Consider the following 22,395-nt stretch of genomic DNA (forward strand, 5'->3'; position numbering starts at 1 on the left):
TGAATAGACTTAAGAAAAGGAAAACACTCTCTTTCATACTAATTTTATCTTTTTGTTCTTATTTTCACTTGGACATAAAAAGCTTTTATTGATGAAATGAAGCAGTTCTACACTTAATTATGAATAATTTTTTCTACTTCAAGTTCACATAAAATGAAAGTCTATGAAATAAAATATGTTTCATGGAGACATTTCCTCATGAATATAATATTTCAGACAAGGTTTCATGGGGCAAATATGTTTTCTTCTTCCACAGTTGTAAAAGTTCTTTCAAGGAGAGCAGTTTCCTAACAAATGAAAATATTTTCACCTCCAACCAACCTTGAAAATGTTACCCTTGGGAATAATGAACTTTACTGGGATGCTAGGCCCTTGTTCAAAACCCATTTTGTCAAAGGCTGATTAAAATATATCATTTTCCCATCTGTGAATTTTGCATTCTACTGCTTATGGCAACTCTTCCTTTTCTCCTCTAAGACAGAGATATTTCATCTTAGTGATGATTATAGACTATTATTATCATCATGTGACTAAGAAGGTAATAAGAGGAAAGTTGTATTTGTTATTCAGAACTGATTCTCTGAACATATCAGTATGTGCTCAGAGTAGTCAAATGAAGAACCACTGGTGGCTAAGATTTATTTAAAACTTAGTTTAAATGTCTGTATACACTAAAACCTCATCCAACATGTTTGTTTTTGGTTGGATTCATATAAACCACAAGTCAAACTATGCCCCTCAAAATATGTAATGATTATAAAATCAATGAAGTTCTTGAGACTTATGGCCTACAAAATAAATTCTTATTCAGTCTGTTTATATTAGCTATATCTGATGCAAAAGTAATACTAATTGAACTAATTCTAGCTTTTTAAAATTGAAACAATTACTTCATTTCTTTAATTGATAATGACATATAGCAACATTTGAACAGAAGTTCAAAAGTATATTACATTTCCTGTTAGGACAAGAGATTTTTAATAATGTAATTGAAAAATATGCATAACACATTATAGAACAAAATACAGATCAAACTTCACTCATAACTAATCTAAATGTCTAGGAAATGTATGTTTGTATAACACACACAAGCACCTACCTGTGCACATGGACCTGTGTGCACTGTACAGCTGTGTAGGGTATATTCAATTTTGAGTCATAACAATTTAATAACAAATACAAAAAAGTGAACAGCAATGACTATAATATGTAGCATGCTAAAACCTTTAACAGAAATGGAGCAAATTCAAATTATGTTCCATGCATGCAGGATTATGTCAAAACAAACCCCACTTTTACATATAACTACACTGCATTATTTTAAAAAAAATAAATAAGTTATTCATACTTTTAAAAACACCCTTTTATAAAGTTCAAAAAATAAATAATTGCATGCATTTCTAAAATTATTACTTATGAATACACAGACATGCAGTAAAGCTCCGTAAAACTGAATGATAAAATAGGAGTTTGAATGATAAATACCCCACTGCTAAGAGGCAGGAAAATAGACAGAGGCATGCACATGATAAGACAGAGGTTGGTCTAAGTCTTACTTAGTTTTCTTTCTTTCTTTCTTTCTTTCTTTCTTTCTTTCTTTCTTTCTTTCTTTCTTTCTTTCTTTTTCTTTCTCTCTTTATCTCTTTCTTTCTTTTTGTTTTTATTCAACTTCATATTGAAGTAGAAAATATTTAAAGAACAGTTCACTTTTCACAAATGTATACCCCATAGATTTTTACAAATTGAGCCTACACTTAAACATTTAGATCAAGAAACAATTTTAAGAGCATCTAGGGAATATGCTACACATATAAAATGGAATAGTATTCAGCCACCAGGAGGAATGAAATCCTGTCCTTTGCAACAGTGTGGATGGACCTAGATGTCATTATGTTAAGTGAGGTATGTCAGGTACAGAAAGGCAAACATAGACAGACCTCACACCTATGTGGGATCTAAAATAGAGTAGGATAGTAACTACCAATCACTGGGAGGAAGAGAGGAGGAGAGGTTAGTCATGGGACACAGTGTTATTATTTGAGAGTAGTAGCAATTTCTGGTGTATATGGCACAGAAGTATCAATATAATTAATGATAGAACTTTATATATCTTAGAGTACTTAGAAGAGTGGAATTTGAATGTACTCACTACAAAGAAAGTATAAATGAATCAAAATATCACATTGTATTTCATAAATATGTATAAATATTATATACATAATACAAAATAAAATGACAAAAAGAGTAACCTCTAATTCTCCCTTCTGTTTTCCTTCATTTATTAACTCCTCCTTCTGTCAAGAGTAACTATTTATCCTGACTACTAGCAACCTAGATTAGTTTTTGTAATTTATGAAAACAAGACTACACAGGATGTATTCTAGTGTCTTTTATTTTGCAAAATAGCTTTGTGATTTTTTATTCATATTTTCAAGATGTAGTGTTGAAGGGTTAAGTCTTCCCTTCATATAATTTCATTTTGTAAATATGTCTCAATTCATTCAGCCTTCTTCTGGAAATAGATCTTTACATAACTACCAAATTGAGGCTTATACAAATATTGCTAGGACAAATCACAAGAATACTTGTCTTTTGTTGAACATGTGTATGCATTTAGGTATTTTTCTAAGAGAACAACTGCTGGGTCACAGGGTCTGTTACACGCTTTCAACTTTAGCAGATCCTGCTAAAGAACTTTCTAAAATCATTGTAGTAGTTTTTACTATAATGTTCTACTATTATGTTCCATATCAGTGCCAGCATTTGTTATTTTCCATCTTAACTATTCTCATAGGTATCTAATGAATATTGCTTAATTGCCTATCTGACATAGCTTTTTTTTTTTTTTTTCCGAGCACCTTCCGTTCCCAGACAGCTGCACTGCTCCTGACAGATCCAGGCAGCCACTGTACCCTGGAATGTTTCTCTGGTAGAGAGAAAAAGTACCCACCGGGGGCTACAGCTGGGTGCTGAGTAAGTCTTCAATATTTGCTATATTATTTTGAGAATTGTATGTGCACATTTTCTTCCTATTTTCTACTTGGTTTATGTTTTTTTATTGTTGCTGTTGATTTTCTTTTCATATCTGGATATGAATCTTTTGTCAAATATGTGTATTAGAAACACTTCATTTTACTCTGAGTCATCTGTTTGCCCAATTAATGATACTTTTAGCAATTTTTAAAAAAAGTTTTAAAATACAGTTCAACTTAGAAAAATTTCTCTCTCTTGATCTCTCTTATTTTAAACATAGCTCTCTCTTCTAAAGTTACATAATGAGTTGTTGATTTCTGTTATAACTACATCTATCGTTATGTGTAATGTGAAACAAGAATCAAGATACATTTACTCTCACGTGGTTATCCAACTGACCTACCACCATTATTAAAAACAACAACAACAATAATTAGCCAGTGCAATATTTTTTATTTTGAATGGTGAATTATAAGTACTAATTATGTTGTTAAAAATATTTAAAATCCAACTAAGTAAAATATACTAGAATGAAGTAATGAAAGAAAAAAATCTAAAGAAATGGAGATAATGTTTAATATAGTTATAATTATCTTACATATAATAAATAAGTGAAAATAATAATAATACAAAGAAAAATAAAGAGCATATGTGAGGCAAAATTACAAAAATTGGATTCTTATGATAGCAACTATTCAGTATACAGATCAGATCATATTGATTATCTGAAAGTCTCCTGAATAGACAGAATTAATATAGGCAATTGTTTACACAATTGATGGAGAAGTCAAATAGAACAGAGGCTCTTAAAGGTTTCTATTATATCCAGAATTGTTAACTAAAGAAAGTAGCTTCTACACTTAGGATTGGGGAACAAAGGAACTGGAATTCAAACTCATTCATTAGTGGGGTGTGACCTCATCCCCCTAGGAAACTTATGGGCCCTGAGAGACTGGTGTGGCAAAGCAGCTGGATTCTGTGAGGAACTGCTAAAAGTCTGTGAAATTACAATTACAATTACAAATTACAATTGCTCCAATAAAGGAAAAAAAATACATAAAATTTCTTCTCCTTTCCCTCTGTTCTCCAGTATGCCTCCAGTGTCCCTTATTGGTAGAATATGACAGAAGGTCAACTAGCAAAAACAGACATGTGTGTAGGTCTCAGTTTCAGCATGAGAAAGCAAAGTATCACACAGATTGCAGCTGATAGACAATAGATTAATAACGACAGTATGACAAAACAAATTTGAATATTAAAATTGTTAAATTATTTCACATTTGGCTTAGTTGAAATTTAAATTAAACACTTGATGATGTATTCAGGCTCAAGTCAAAACAATGAAATTTAATTCAGAGTGCATTGTATTTGTTTATATGGCATTGAATATTATTACATATTTTCCAAGCTTACAATATTGAATAAAACATTATTAATTTTTATTTTATTTTATGGATTCCTATAATACAAATTATTTAAGTCTGATTTACTGCCTTAGTTAATGTTTATAATCTACAATTTTTCTGTTTTGTAGATGTATTACTTTTCTTTATTACACAATTTGATTTTACACATATTTATGAGGACATTGTTTAATTTGACATATGTAAAAAGTATAATGATAAAAATAATGGTTATAGAGTTTCTACAAGATATAGAATAAACTGTTGTGTGGGATCACTCCTCTGTGTACTATAGAGAATGCTAGAACTCATAGCACTTAACTGAATTTTGGTACCCACTATCAAACTTTTCTTATTCTCTTCTTTGAAATCATCTTTTTGGCTTCCACATACATATGAATGAGAACCTAGGTCATTATTTTTGTTATGTAAATATTACTCTACCTCCATATTCTTTTTCCAGTAATTGCTACCACTCAAACTTTGTGAAATGGTCACAAATATCATTCCAATATATCAATACTATTTCAGCCACTTCATTTAAAACTTACTATGCTTTTTAAAACTCATTCTTACATATGCTTGCTACTATAAATAAAATACAAAACTGTGATAATTTGCATATCAAAAGTGTACATATTAACTCATTTAGAGAATGATGTGTGGACAAAAAATTTATCATTTGAATTGTAATATTTTATGTGTGTGGCCCTAAAAAATGGTTAAAAGTTTATTTTCAAATGTGTTACAAGTTTATGGGGCTGTACAAAACCATGTGGAAGGAATCTAAAACTATAAGAGAAACACATAATTTTTGCCCATAAATACTTACTGGCTTTCTCTACTCTCCACCAGAAAAATGAGGTCATACAAGGGAAAAAACACCTATAGCGCTAGGTGGTAGACATCATAAAAAACATATGATCAACTGAGTGTATTTTCTCTTCCACTTATTGATTTGCTGTGTCATAGAAATATACAGGCACAAATTAAGCTTTTAGAAGAGGGAAAGAAAGAAAAAAATAGAAGAGAGAGGATAACTTATAAAAGATTTCATTTTCTAGATCTCCTATCCTAAACCAGTCTCAAAAGTGGTAACTTCCAAATAAATTACCATGAAATAAATTATTCTCTGATTGTAGTCCTGAGCATTCCAGATCTCATTAATGAAAGTAATAAAATGAGAAATGATCCAAACCATTGTAAAAAATAAAATTAAAACTAGTTAAAAATACCAGCTTTTCTTTGTCTTTATTTTATACAGATTGCACAATGCATTAAAAATCTTTAAAAATAAAACATATTAAACTAACTGATGCTTTCTGATATACAAAGAAAGAAATAATATTTTTAAGCATACTTTTTTAAGCAGTTTAATTGTTGGATTTGTTTGATTACAAACTCACTGAATAATACTAATTGAAAAAGTGTTAGTAAAGATTATAAAGTAGGATACAAATTATAGTTGTACTTTAACAGAAAAAAAGCCTTTATTGATAAAACTAATAAGCCAGTAAATGAAGTTTCCTTTTCAGAGTTTTTTTCTGTTCTCTTGCTTACTATCGAAATGGCTGTTAACAGTCAAAGGTTGGCAGAAGTAGGAAGAAAGGAGATGAAATTACTGTGAAGTTAGATTGCACCTGCCAAGCAAGTTCCCATGGTAGCTGGCTTCTAGAAGAGAGTTCTCAGGCACAGAACACCACAAAGCTGCTGCCTTGACATCCTGTCCAATTTGGAAAAGAATAAAAAAAAAAACAGGTGAATCAATAAAATTTCCAGAAATAGATTGAAGGATTATTGGGACAAGTCAACATATGAAGAAATAGAAGTGAACTTAATTTTATTATAAAAGTTTCTATTTCAATATGTTAAATTTGACATTTAGTAATGAAGACAGAGTTGTAACAATGTAATGATAAACAAATTCATGTATACACATATATGTAAGTTGGTATATTTACTTGTAATACTTGAAAATAAGGCATAAATTTAGGTGGATATGGATTCAAAAGCCTCATTATAATCTTATTAATTCATTATTACCTCTATGTCAATATTATCAGACTCTTGAACTACTTGTAGTGAAAATCTGGATAGGGCATCTTGAATTCATTAACTACTTCCCTGTTGTCCCCCCATCCTCCTTCTTTTTCATTAAGCATTAATACACTCGAAATATATTAATTATGTGTGAACTTTAATAGATTCAATGGCAAAAATTATATTAGAATTTTGTATCTGAAAAACAGCGAGCAACAAGAGTTAAGTAACTAAAGAAAAAAGAGAATACAAATATATCAATTAAAAATAAATGAGAAACTCTAGAAGAACTTAGATCAAGGGTTTGTAATTCCCCATATTTTTAAGAACCCTAAGATGTACCACAATGTAGTAATTTATTTGAATGATAAATATTTTGAATCATCAAATCCATTTCATCTGTACAGTAATAATAATACAGGTTAGCATTTTGTTATGGTTTAGTTATGTGGTGTCCCCCAAAAGCTCACGTGTGAGACAATGCAAAAAGTTTCAGGGGAGAAATGATTGGATTGTGAGAGTCTTAACTCAATCAGTGAATTCATTCCTGATAGGAATAACTGAGTCTGAACTTGAGGCATTTGGGTTGTGGCTGGTGGAAGTGGTTAATTGTGGGTGTGGCTATGGGGTATACATTTTGTGTCTGGACCTGGAGTCGCTCTATCTGCTTCTTGATCACCACAATGTGAGCTGCTTCCCTTTGCCACACTCTCAAGCCATGATGTTCTCCCTCACCTCAAGCCCCATGGAATGGAGCAGGCATTCTCTGGACGGAGACCTCTGAAACCATTATCCCTCAAGTAAACTTTTCCTCCCCTATAGTTGTGCTGGTCAGATCTTCTAGTCACAACAGCAAAAAAGTTAACTAAATCACATTTTTTTAAGCAGATCATAAGATGTCTGTGAATGTTTTGAACATTATTTGGCCCTCTTAGAAAATTTTTAGTATTAATTAAATGGAGATTTTGGTTTGAATAATCTTTAACCATAAATTTTTTTTTGTCAAAGTATATTAGTGCTTTTATTTATTTATAAGAAAACTAATATACATACAAGTTAAGTAAATTGCCTTAGATCATATTACTTGCAAGTGAAAAAGAAAGATTTTTCATCAAAAGTCATAGTTTGAAAGACAGAACCTAGATTAAGGCAGATACTGAGGTATAGTAAGTTCATTTAATTATCTAAATGTTCAATGGAGGTGCTCACATATTATTGAAGATAAATCTATCAGTATTTTTGGTGCACACTCACACACTTAGATACACTCTGCTACATTGAGTCACTGTAAAGAGAAAAATTCATAAAAACACATTATGATTATAGATACAATCTTAATTAGAGTTGTGGGACTCATTTGAGATGTTTTCAGCTTATAATTACAGTCTATCAAAGCCTTCAAAATGATATATATTATCACTTCTGCTCTTGAATTTACTCATTGGTATATTCTTTTATCCAACATTTATTATTTAATTATCAAATAATTACAGGCACAAGATACTGTGCATGGAAGAGTTTTTATTTAAAATGAAATAATATCATGTCTCTACTCTCAAAGATTTTGGAGTCTATTTGAGGAAGACAAGCAGATACATTTACTTCAGTAAGGAATGTACTTCTATAATGCATGAGTCTCTGTAGGAGATTAAGGGCAATAAGGAAGGAAAAAGCTATCCAGTCAAGCCTGGAAACATGGGAGGAGGCAGAGAGAACATTTCCCCTGAAAATTATGATTCAATCTGAGGCATAAAGGATAAAAAGAGTTAGAAGAAATGTGGACAGAAAGATGAAATCACTTTCTAGGAAGAGGGTATATGAAGGTGTGGGTGTTTAAGGAATATATTTAGCTTAGAGTAGAAGATGTGAAGAAGAGACTAGTATAAAATAAGGGTAGGGGTATAACAAGGTCCTTAAATATCATGTTAAGTTTCCTGTCCTTGCTTTTATAGGGAAGAGAAAATCTTTGTCCATATTAGTCAAAAGTGATAAAGCTCACTTGTAATAAAAAGATTCATTTTAAAAGCCATATATAGAAAGGATTTGAGGAAGACAAATATTCAAATAGATAAACCAGTTAGAGAATTTTTAATAGAAGTCCAAGAAGAACAAATAGGAAAATAAACTAGGGTGGTGGTAGTTAAACTAGAAAATGAGAACTAAAGCAAATAATTTTTAAAATGTATAGAATGTTGAGATCAGGCATGTGATTGAGGGAAGAAAGGTGATGTCAAGACTAATTTCAGGCAGATGTTTTTTAATGCCTGGGGGAAGATAACACTGAGATACAAAATAAACCAGAAGTAATGGAGAAAAGCGCATGTATTCACATTTGACACTTTGAGTTTATTATACCCCTAGCAGATTGGTGGAAAAGTCCATCAGGTGGTTAAATAAATGTTTTTTGAAATTCAGGTAAAAGAGCAAAGTTAGAGATAATAAATTCAGATGATTCCGACGACCACAAAGTCTGTTTAATATGTGAACAGGGAAGAAAATTTCCAAAGCAAAGTATGACAAATGAGATCAGTAGGCCAAACTGAGAGGCCTGAGAAGTATAGAAACTGTGTCAGGATATTGCAGATTCCAAAATAAAATTGTGTGTTAAAAATAATAATTTGATGGTGATCTTGCAATAACTGAGATGAAGATAGATATTTCAGCTAGAAATTTTAGGTATTGCATTGGGTTAATTTATGCCTTACTTCAAAACTGAAAGAAAGAGAGAGAGAGAGAGAGAGAGAGAGAGAGAGAGAGAGAGAGAATTTCATGCAAGATTTTAAAAGCCTTTAAACTATCTCTTACTACTCTTTTTATCTCCCACTACAATGCAGCCAACACCCCCCAAAATAAATGTAGAAAATGTTAAGTGTCATGGCTACAAAAAGGATGAACAGAATCAATGTATTCTCATTCCCCAAAGTTACTTTTTCTTTGTCTCAATCCACTCCACATCACTTAATTTTCTCATTTTAACTCAATTACCATAATCCACAATTCCTCTTTAATTTCCATTTTTTTCCAATGACTTGTTTTCATTTGTCATTGCCATTTATTTTTCAACTGACTCAAGTACAATGTTAAAACATATGATTCTGGAAATTCTTTTTTCGGTGCCCAGCACATCTTTCTTTTAGTTGCCTCTATTCTTCTAACCCAACTGTTTCAATATTTTTTTCTTCTAGAAAAAACTTGCTGTGAATTATGGTGTGCCGCACAGCTTCTAAATCTCTTAACTATTCTTGTTTGTTATCTTTCTATAACAAATGTCTCATACAATTAACTTATAAAAAGAAAAGGTTTATTTTAATTCATGATATTTAGAAGTTTAGTCCATGATTAGCTGACCCCACTGCTTTTGGTGAGGCAGCACCTCAGGGTGAGATTTCATGGTGAAGAATAATCTCCCACATCATGGCCAAGAGACAATGCTGGAGGTCTAGGGTCCCACAGTCCTATTCACAGGCATTCCTGAAAAGAACTCAAGACCTTAAACTAGGCTCTACTTCTTAAAAGGTCTATCGTTTCCCAGTAGCATCATACTAGGGACTAAGCCTTCAATGCATGGGCCTTTGGAGTATATTCATGATCTAAACTATAGCACTGCTTAATTTCATTTGATACTTTACAAATATATAAACCTTGTAAAAGATAATGACCAAAACTAAATGCAATAGAAGTAGTTTAAATGATGTAAAGTATAGTGAAAAATCCTTTCCCTCATTCTTGTCAGTATGTAAGTTTTACTGCTGTGCATACACTTTCAAGTGCTAATGTCTTTACTTTCATACTTCCATCCACCTCTGAGTATCAAGTATCACATTTTATGTTGAGTTAAAAAAGTGTTTAAATACAGAAAATCTGTCTCAGAGCACAGAAAGACTTCACTTTTCCTTCCAAGTGAAGTTGAAATAGAAAATTATCACCTGACAGCAATGATAAGAATAGCCAAGTAGCTCAATCTTTACAACACAGAGCCTCTGAAAAGTAACAATCATTGGTCTTCAAAATTCATTGTAATTGCCAATGTTTTTTTTTTTTAATTCAGACTCTAGTTCATGAATTTATTTTATTTTTACTGTTTTGTCATGTTACTGTTAGATCAGTTTGAGGTAGCTAATGGAATAAAGCACCAGGCAACCTGTGCACATGAAAGAACAACCAATCAGGAGGCAGACAGACAAACAGTGATAGTGCCTAAACCACCTGTCAATCAGCAGGGTCTCCTGACCAATCCTGGAAGGACAGGGAACTCAGCAAGATCTCCAGACCAACCCTAGGAGGACAAGGGACTCTAAAAACCTGCCCTTCCAGTTCCAAGCCCTCCCTTCCTGTCCTAAGCCCCATAAAATTCCAATCTGGCTGAGCCTGGGTGCTATTCTCCCAGACTCACTCTGTTGGACTGGAGGGTCTCATCCAGGAGCAGATCTCAATGAAGCCTTGTTTAGCAGCTTTTAATTTGCCTCCTTTGGTCACTGGTGTTTGACCTTACAGTTACCCTACCAGAAATTTGATTCAGATACATTTCTCCATTGCTATGAGTTATAGTCTGTCTTCAGAGGATCCACAAGTTGGGGGCTTAGTTCCCACGATAGTGGTATTATGAAAGATTAAAAAAAAAAAAAAAACCTTTAAGAGATGGGATCTAAAGAAGGATTCTTAGTTCACGGAGGATGCCATCCTCAGAAGGGAATACTGGCCTTCCATAATAAGTTCTTTCAAGATCCACATGTTATAAAAGCTCAAACTTTGACCCTGAGTCTCTCTTGCTTCCTGTATTGAGATGTGATCACTTGCTCCTGCATGTGCTCCTGGCATTGTGATCTGCAAAGGTATAACATAGCTGAAAATGTCTTACCAGAATGGAGCAGGTGCCCTTGAACATCTTGAACTGTGAATTAATTATATCTTTTCTTTATAAGTGGCTTTCCTCTCATATTATGCTACAGTGATGAAAAGCTAATACACCTAGATACAAGGAATGGTTGCTTTCATCGTGTATCTTTCCATTCTCTTTCTCTGTCTCTTTCTGTTTCTTTCTTTCTCTTTGATCTTGATAAAACAAGTTGCTGTGCTAGAAAGTTTCCCATATTGCAAAACTCAGGGCAGATTCCAGCCAAAAGCCAGTAAGAAACTGAAGCCTTCAATCCAAGAAGCATCAAGAAATCAAATTCTGCCAGCAACAAGGTAAGATTGAAAGATCTTTCCTCACCTAAACCTTCAGAAGAAACTCCATCCCTGACAGAAAGCATGGTTGCAGCCTTATGAGAGAACAGGAAGTGGAGGGCTAAGTTAAACTGTGCCCCCACTGTTGACTCACAGAAACTGAGATAATTAATATGTACTGCTTTAAGAGAAATTTTAGGATAAGTTACTATATAGCAATAAGTTACTGAACAAACTTTTACATTTTTACTCTTGTACCAATGTAATTTAATATGTATATTTATTTTATCTACCTTAACGAATCTGTGAACAACAAAACACAAATCTATATATAACTAAACTGGCTATCTATAATTCATTTTGGTCTTAGTAAATACTTTTTATTTGTTGTGTTAATATTTGTTTGACCTGAAATAGTAATTGTAACAAAACATCTAAAAATGAACACATAAAACATCTTAAATGGACAAGTTCCTACTAAAATTATAGGCTTATCATAATATCAGACTTTTATTTTTAATTATTATAAATTTAAATATTTGGTTACATTGGCAGATACCTTTGACTCCAGAGCCTAGGTTTAAAATGACATTAAACATCCCTTCCTTGTTTTCATCCTTTGGAAGTGGGATTTTCCCTTATTTCCTTGTATTCTGTATAAAGACATCTTTAAACTGCTTTCACATTTATTAAAGTAATGATATTAGGATTCAAATCCATGAAAATAGACTGTATTTCTTCTACAAATTGGCTATTGAAAAATGTGTACTTAGCTCCATGTCATGCTCTTGGTTAACATATTTTAATATGTGTTAGTTTTAAATTTTATGTTTTATTTGAATCCATAATACTGAAATTATTGAGTGTTTTCTCCAGGTGTTAAAAGATTTAGTCCTCTTTTTCCTGCACGTATCATTTGTGAGTGCTGTATCAAAGATACTTCAGATTTTATAGACATGACAAGCTTAAGCATCTTGTAGTAATTGTTTTTCTTTCTGAATAATGTCTTTTCTTTTTTTTTTTCATTTGAACTTTGTGGATTTGTGCAATGTTTGGCTTCTACCTTTAATGGACTTGGAAATACTAATAGAGAACAAATAGAAAATCAATAATTTATATGTCAGAACAATGTATAGAACATTAGTTTGTAAAGAGACTGATATATACATATTTTACTAAATAAAATAAAATTTTATAATTCAAAATATAATAAGTTTAAATTTTATTTTATCTACTATTACAAGAAAATTATTTCAATGTATTTTTACTATAAAACGGGGTAAACTTTCATAAAGTAGCAACAGAAAGTATTATATAAATACTAATTGATTCAATATCCTAGAAACCATATTAAATATGCTATTTAAAACTGGATATGACTGAACTGAACTTTGTAGACTTGATCTGTATGATGGGTAATTGTACAGTAATAACCTTTGTTAAATTATATGAAGCCTTTACTTAACAGGAAACACAGACACCTCAACCTGGAATATTATCATCATTCAAGATAACGAGCAACACAAGCCATTCTATTAACAATCTAAAAACAATAAATGTCAAAGTAAAGAAGTATGCAATATTCTGGCCTGGAAGAACAAAGGACAAAAGTAATGATAATACCTCTTTCTATTTGCAGGCTATTATGTCATGCATAACAAATGATACCATAATTGTAAACATTGTTATTTGAGAAAACAGTGTGTTGGGGGGTGAGAGGGTGTTTTGACAATTGCTGTGAAAAATGTTCTACTCCTCTTAATTTAAAATAACCAGCAAAAGGAAGACATCAATTTTAGAGTGCATTCAAATTTAGATATTTGTGTCTTATAAACTTAAGATTTCAATCTTTGCTTAACCTTCTAATTCATTGTATCAGTGACATTGAGATAGTTGGAGCACAGGACCTAGTAGGATATACTTCTTTCCAACTAGCTAATCATGAGAATTAACAGGAAGTGGATAAACAGTTTCCTACTGGTCATTTGAAAAGTCTAGTGGAAAACAATTTTGGAAAAGCAAAGTGTGCTAAGCAAACAAAACCCTGTTTCCCTAGTGAAGGTCAAACAATAAAAATCAAACTGATGTTCTGTCCTTCAGCATTATAGCTCATAGGTGTTGCTGCTATGAGGGATACAGGATTCAATACCAGAGAAATGGTACAGATGGTACAAATTAGGAAGTGTGGCTCAGGCCCTGTCTCCTTCCTTGACTAGAATATAAAACTATTTTAAAATGTATTTTTGAGTAAACAGAGACATCAAGATCCTGTAGTGTACATAAATTATGTAAAATACAAGGATAGCCAAGAAGTTCTGACTTATCTGAAGTTTAAGCTTTGTGCTTTAAATTTATACTCAGAAATGTATCCAGAGACACACATTCTATTAAACAGAGGTTATCTATATATTCTTTCTGGTCAACATATATGGATATTTGAGTGAGAGCTACCCTGTTCATTATAACATAAATGGCATATAGCAGTGGAATGCAGCTCATTTACCACTATCTTCCTTAGGTTCCTAACCTCACTCCTGACAGTGTCCACTGGAAATTGAGACAATAATCTCTGGAATTACTGAAATTCTTTCTTATTTTTTTTCTTTTTGGTACACACACACAAAAAAAAATTACCTTTGTTATCTGTACAAATAATAAATGGAATTTGTACTATTCATTGACTTAATCACAAGAAACTGTCTTTTACATAATTATATCTAGTACAGGAAGTTAATAAATATCCTACATGTATTTCTCCACACAATGACAATGAAAGAAAGTCTTAGTCATTCCAAGCAATGGCCAGACAAGTGTCAAAATAAGTATAAAAATATATTTTTGGATTAGTGATTTTGCGGTTTTTAATTCAATTTCAGATAGAAAACCTGAATCTGAAAAAGTTAAGAAATCTAAGTATTATAGACATACCTGAGCTAACAAAAAACAAAATAGGCTCTCCATATGTGTGGATTCCATACCCATGGATTCAACCAATCTTAGATAGAAATTATGTGGAAAAAGTTAAATTGGATTGTAATGAATGTGTGTATGTATATTTTAGTGTCATTATTCCCTAGATACTAAATATAACAACTACTTAAATAGCATTTACATTGTATTCAGTATTGTATCTAGAGCTGATGTAAAGTATATGGGAGGATTCGTCTAGGCTATATACAAACTCTAGGAAATTTAATATAAGGGACTTGAACATTTTGGCATTCACAGTTGTCCTAGGATCAATCTCCTAAGAATACTGAGAGAAACTCTGTATTTGACCCAATACATTTTTTAAATAATAAAACTACTAACAAAATCTCTCTAATAACAAAGAATAAAATTTTGTTCTTATACATTCATGTAAAATTATCTGTGCTTACTGTGGAGCTTCAGAATAAGTTCTTGACAGCAAAATCCAGTCTGGTGTGTTTAATTAAAACTAATTATGCAGTCTGGTACAGTCATTATTTGGAAGGAGGAAGGCAAGATTACAAACCCAGACTTTAGCAAGAATGTCAAATGAGAGAAGAATTAGACTGTTAATAAAATTATGCACTGATAATGCTGCTTTAAGTGGTTTTTAAATTCACTTTTAATGTGTCTAAAGAAAATAGACTAAGTGACTGTATTCTTTCCTACCTGAAGCTACTAACTAACATGGTAAATGCAATTTGACTTAGCACAAAACTTGCCTGTTACAAAAGCATAAACACATTAATATTTAGGTAAATTTAAAACAGATTATAAGCATTGTTTTAAAAATTGTGTCTGTGATAATTCTTAGGTCCTTTCCATTTGATTTTGGTACAAAAGTAGAAAAATGGATTGTTAGAATAATAAGATTCTTCCTTTAATTTTTACAGTGTATTACAAGGTTGCTTCAGGCCCCTTTAAAAAGTACATTTAAGATTTTAATTTAATTAAATTTATTTTAACTCAGAAAAATTATTAAAAATAAACTATATTTCCTATTTTTTTTCCTCAAAAACTGCAATGCATATTTGAAAAAGCAACCAATATTTCGAAGAATGTTCAACGTGTTTGTTATTTCTAAGCCAGAAACAAACAAAAACAGCTGAATTTGTTGTTGTTATTGTGTAGTGCAGTAATAACAATTATAATTTACATACCACTTACTTGATGCTAAGCAATCACTCTACAAGAAACCTGGAAACATGAGAACCATTTTCACAGTCTTACAAATGAGAGAATTGAAGTATTAAAGATTTTTTTAAAAAAAAACAATGTCCAAGATCAAATGGTTATTAAAACCTAAAAGCAACATTTTCTTCTAAGCATGAAGGCAAACTGGGTCAAACCTTGCTTGCTACATACAATTTTGTTCAAAAATATAAATCTACAATATCCAAAGCATATGTCAGTGGCATAATAATTTTTTTCTATATAGCAAGAAATAAAAATAATCAATTCAGACAATTAATACTTATTTTTTTCATTAAAATCTACCAACACCATGCCTTTAGTAATCAGATAATTTGCAATAATTAGTGATGGATTATGGTTAGTCCCAATAATGAGAAAATTGGGTGAATTCTCACTACTTGGAGAAGACATTATGAAAGGAAAGTTTAGACAGGCAGGAGTGCATCTCTGTGAATAAGATAATAAATCCTATAAAAAGACATGGATAAAACAAAGTAATACACCACTCAGCGATCTTTCTCTAATGCCACTAACTTTCTTTCCCTTCTGTATCTTTTTGGTAGATTTACTTTCAGTTGTTAAGTCATTTTTTCTTTCCTTTTATGAAAACTCCCATCTATTATTTTATTTGGCATTGTAAGGAAAGACACATAGATTATTGTATTAGATTCTTAGAGACACTGTTAACAAAATTACAGTGACCTTGACAGCTTAAGAAAATGTAAATTTGTTTTCATATACTTCTGGAGTTTAGAAGTTTGAAATCAGCTTCACCAGGCCACAGTCAGTGTGGACAGGATGGGTTCCTTTTGGCGGCTTCCCAGGAGCATCTTCTCTAGCAGCCACTTGTATTCTTTGACTCCAGGACCTCATCCCATGGGAATTCCAGACTCTTTTCATCATCATGCACTTCCTCTTTTGTAGTCAAATCTTCTGCCTCCCTCTTTAAAAACACTTGTGATTACATTTAGGGACCCACCCAGAAATCTTCGATCCTTCATCTCAAGATCTTTAATTAAACTACATCTACAAGGTCTCTTTTGATATTTAAAGTAATTTTCACAAGCTCTGTGTATCAGCATCTGGACATATTTAGAGACCATTATTCAGTTTGCCATGATTATTTTACCAAAAGTTTTGTGTTTGTGTGTGTGTCTTAATTAAGCCAATTTTCATGTGTATAGCAAAAGAATGTTGTGATTATTTGAGTAATCAGGATAAAATAACATCAATAATCTATACTTCTGTTTAGTCTCATATTTTAAATCATATTTTTCAAACTAAGTTATCTAACATGTTTTTGGTCCAGAGTTCACCATAGGGAAACTCATTTTGAGAAAGAAGTGATTAACTTGAATGTTGTATGGGATAGAACTGTGAACTATGTGGACTGTGCACTATTCTCTGTACTCCTCACATCCCTTTATGATGTCCGGTTTATTTGAACTGGTATCATCAATATAAGTAACATTTCTTCCTTTTTCCTTTTCACTGTAAGTACTATGTGATGAAGTTGCCTTACTTGATAACAACAACTCACTATAAGGAAAATCACAGAAGAAATACTTGTGTATATGTATTATGTGCCTCAACAAATATAAATATTTGGGCATCTTTGCCAAGAACATGGCTAATTAAATTTATAAAATATTTTATTATGTCAAAATGTGCAGGGGAACATTGGCAGGAAAAATATACACAAAACATTCTTGCAACTACAAATGTTTGAAAAAATACAAAGTTCTTGAATGATCTTGAATAACACCTTTTATTTGCTCCAATATCTGAAGCCTAAGGATAGGGACAACTAAGAACTTTTTACTTACTCTTAAATCTCTTTTTCTAGAATTCTCTTTGGAGGTAGGCTGAATCCAAGATGACTGTGGGATTCCTAGGCTCATTCTTTACACAATATACCAGAAGAATAAATAATGGGATGTTCCTTGATGGTTTTTTAGAGAGGAAGGAAGAGGATTTCCAGAGTCAATTAACCCATGGTCTTTGTCATCAGTCTAAATTTTGTCTTGTGCCAAATCCTGGGCTGTTATCAACAAAAGGATTGCATGATCTACAGAACAAGTTGATGGCTTGAGTCAAAACTAGAATCGGTCTTAACTTCTAGTAGGCTGTATTGGACAGTGACAGACATCCAGAAAAAAAGATGGACCTCTGTTACTAGGGAAAATAAAGGTAGAGTAAGGGCTTTACTGGTAACCACAACAGGAGCCCTCAAAATGGGAGTTATTATAATGAATACCCTATCATAAAGCTTAGGTATGAAAGAGATATGAAAAAGGCTGATTCTTTACCATTCTACTCGAATCTAATTAACACTGTATTATGTCAAGCATCTAATCTATATCAACAGAATTCTTCTTTAACCACACTCCCTAAGTAAAATATCAAATCTATTATCAGTGATAAAACAACTGAGAAAAAGAGAGAACTAGAGAGGCTCCACCACAATTCAGTAATATAAAGGCATTCATAAATAGTAGAAGAATCTGTCATAATTTTGAAAAATTTATTTCAAAATTTCAGATGAGTCTGCATTTCTTTTCCTTTCTTTTTTTTCCCCCTGCTTTGGATTGGACGCATGGCCTTGTGCATGCTAAGCAAGCACTCTACCAACTGAGGTATGTTCCTAGCCCGAAGCCCTAAGCCCTAAGCCTGCATTTCTTAAAATAGCATATTTTATAGTTAACCAAAGTTTTGAACTGTTTGCATGTCAGCACAAATCATATATATATATATATATATATATATATTTCCATATATATTTTAATTTTGACATTTTTGGTGAAAACAATTTCACAAGTCAAGGAAAATTGAATACTGTCTTTTATACAATTAAAGAAAAACTTATGACTAAGCCCATTGTTAAGGTTATGTGTGTGAAACATGTAGTTGGATAACGTTAAAGGAAAAGTCAATTTAATTTTTGGTGACACGTCCACAATATGACAGTTTCCAGGAATAACTTTTCATTTTTAAAATAGTTATTTCTGTTTTGTATTGCTCACAGTTGAATTTTGATATTTAGTAGTTGGATCTTTATAAATATTATTGATTTAGCATCATGAAATATTATGATACGATAAAAATGATTTAAATGACTGTGTTGATTTATTTCCCATAAAAAGACTAGGAGAAATGTAGATTAAAGTAGCATTCAGATTTCTTTTTTTAAATTTTGTTTTATTTTTAATATGTAGAGCTATCATTTATCTCCAGAAAAGCAGGAAAGAGAGATAACTTTTGTCATATAACTTTCTGAAATGTGTCATTTTTCTTATAACTCTGTATCGTCAGACTTAAATTAGTGAACCTCTGCCTCAAGCAGAAAAATTTCATTAATGACCTTGTTGAAAACTCAGATCAGCAAGATTTTGTCCTACTGGCTTAAAAACTTCTAAAAATATGGCAGGTCCTCAATTCTGAGGTTTTTCTCACAGAGAGAGTAGAATGACCACTTTAATATAAAAACTAGCATGATTTATGCATGGAGATATAATTAAGTTTAGCTTAAATGTAATGCAGTAATTTTTAGTGCAGATTTCAAATACTTTTTTTTTCAGCTAAGGCAATTTTGTACTCGTGTACTTCAAGGTAGAACCATTGTTCATTAGTTGGGTTTCTTTTTTTAAATCTTTTAATGACTTGACCTGGAGAAAACAGAAGTACTTCTGAACTTCCTTAAAATATGATTGGAATAATAAAATCACATAAGAAAATATCTTCTTGCCATAGCAAAATTTATTGATACATTAAAATAAAGCTACTTATCTTGTGTTTGTCATGCCTAAGAGTCCCCTCACAATTCTCTTATGTAACTTTCTTCCTGAGAGTGCAGGCAGAACCTGTGGCTTGTTTGTAACCAATACCAAGATGACAATGATCATGAAATGCCACTCTGTGCATTGTGTTGTGTGTCAAAGGGCATGGTGTGACTCCATTATTACATTTGGGCTTATGAAATTTCCCCTTAGAATTCTGACTGGGAAAGATTCTCTTGCTGTCTTTGAAGAAAAAAAAAAAAACATACATACATGCTTTGTTGTGTTGAAGGAGAAGGCAATGAGGCAAGAAACTATGGGCCACCAGAAAACCCAGCTGACTGCCGGGAAGAAAATATGGACCTGAGTCCTAAAGCCACAAAGAGATGAATTCTGCTAATATCCCAGACATCCTAAAGGAGCAATGGAAGTAGATCATTCCCTAGTTAAGCCTCTGAAGATACAACAGTACAGACAATTACAGCTTGGTGAAAACAAGCCAAAGATAGAGCTAAGCTATGCTTTGTCGTACAATTGTAGACAAGGAGGTGGAATCAATTTTTGTTTCATCTCCCCAAAATGATATAAACCTCTCCCTTCTGATTGAAATGACTTGCAGAGGATTTAAAGGGACAGCATCTTTTTTTTTTTTTTTTGTGTGTGTGTGTGTGTGTGTGTGTGTGTGTGTGATATCAACAACTGAAAGAGGTGCAATCAAAGCTGTTAAAAAGTAGTTTTGTAGTCGTTGAAGTAAATGTGGTAAAAATTCAAATTAATGAATTATAACTTTAGGATGTTAATTGTAATTCCCATACAGCTACAAAGAATATAGCTAAAGCTTATGCCAAAGAGAAAATTAGGGGAAATTAATTTCATTAGAAAAATATCAAATACTAAAATAGATCATAATGTTGAAAATGAGGGACAATAAAAGCCATGACATCTTGAAAACAAATAGACAGAAGCAACTTCCTGCCTAGTAGGTATAGTCAGCTGTACTCGTGTGTTTCATGTGTGTGGATTCTTCCAACAGTGGATCCAAAAATATTTTAAACAATTGCTTCTATATTAAAAATGTACAGACTTTCTTTGACATTCTGCCCTGAACAATATTGTTTTAGTCAGCTTTTTGTCACTGTGACACAAAGACCTTACAAGAACAACTTACAGGAGAAAAGGTTTATTTTGGCTCATGGTTTTAAATGTTTAGTCCATGGTCAGCTGGCTGACCCAAGGTGAAGCAGAACCTTATGGCAGAAATAGGTGATGAAGGAACGCTGCTCAGTTTATGACACCCAGGAAGGAGAGAGAGAGAGAGAGAGAGAGAGAGAGAGAGAGAGAGATGAAGAGAGAGAGAGTGAGGGACACCACATACTCCAAAAAGGCAAGCTCCCTATGAACTACTTCCTCCAGCCACACCCTACCTGACCACAGTTACCACCCAAGTTTACTCATTCAAGTGGGATAATCTATGATCTGGTTACAGTTCTGGTAATTTAATCACTTTATCTTGGAGTATTCTTCCATTGTCTTACACATGAGCTTTTTGTCATATCCAAATCATAACAAGTATTGTATAATAACCATTTGCACAACATTTACATTGCATTAGTTACTATAAGTAATGTAGACTTTATTTAAATTATATGGGAGGACCTTAATTTTCCACAAATACTGTGGCCAAATTTTTAGGGACTTGAATATTCTGGTATTAGCATGAGTACTAGAGCAAATCCCCTATGTATGCTGACAGATGAATGCAATTATTTCGAATGTGTTATGTGTTATTTGAATGTGTTATGAGTTTAATGTGTCCCACAAAATTTATATGTTCAAACATTAATCACCAATAAGATGATATCTGGAAATGGGGTCTTTGGGAGGTAATTAGCCTTATGGGAGATAACAAAGGTGGAGTCCTCATTATGAGATTTGTGCTTTAATAATAGAACACAGACTGTTTCCTCTCTATGTCTGCACCAGCAGAACACAGCAAAAATATGGCCATCTGTAAACCAAGAAATATGCCCTCTTCATAAACAGCATCAACTTACCCTGAGACGCCAGAACTATGAGTAAGAAACTTATTTTGTTTAGTCACTGGGACTATTTTGTTATAGCAGCTTGAGAAGGCTAATACAAGATGCAAATACATTAATCTTTACAATCAAAAGATAAAGACTTATGGAATGGATTTAATAAAAACCATAATCCCACTGTGACATCTTAGACAGACTCACTTTAGACTTAAAGGCACAAATGGATTGAAAATAAAAAGATGGAATGTCCTATTTCCTGCAAGGAGTAAATGGAAGAGAGTTGCAGAGGTGGTTATACTAACATCAGAGAAAAATAACTTTAAATTATAAAAGCTTACAAGAGAAAAAACAAAGTATTAAATATTAACAAAATGCTTAACATAGCAAGAAGATATAACAATTATAAACATTTGCACACTAATAAAATGATTTTTAAGAAGGATACCAAAACCATTCAATAGGGAAAAGGCAGTCTTTTCAGCGTATAGTTCTAGAGCATCTGGATATTTTCATATAAAAGAAGGAAGGTAGATCCTTACATGATTTCATATACAGAAATCAACTCAAAATGTGCCCATGACCTATACATAAGAACTCAAAGTATAAAAATATTCTAGGAAACAAAGGACAAATACTTCATAACATTATATCTGGCAATGAATTATTGGTTATGACTTCAGAAATAAGCCAGAAAAAGCAAAAATAGACAAATTAGACATCATGAAAGTTATCATAAATTTATGTATAAAAAAAGCACTATAAACAGTAAAAATGCAGCCCACAGAGCTGGAGGAAAGATTTATAAATCATAGATTTGGCAAGGTATTTATATCC

This window comes from Spermophilus citellus (assembly GCF_964194105.1).
Source record: "Spermophilus citellus genome assembly, chromosome: 7".
In the NCBI taxonomy this organism is placed as follows: Eukaryota; Metazoa; Chordata; class Mammalia; order Rodentia; family Sciuridae; genus Spermophilus; species Spermophilus citellus.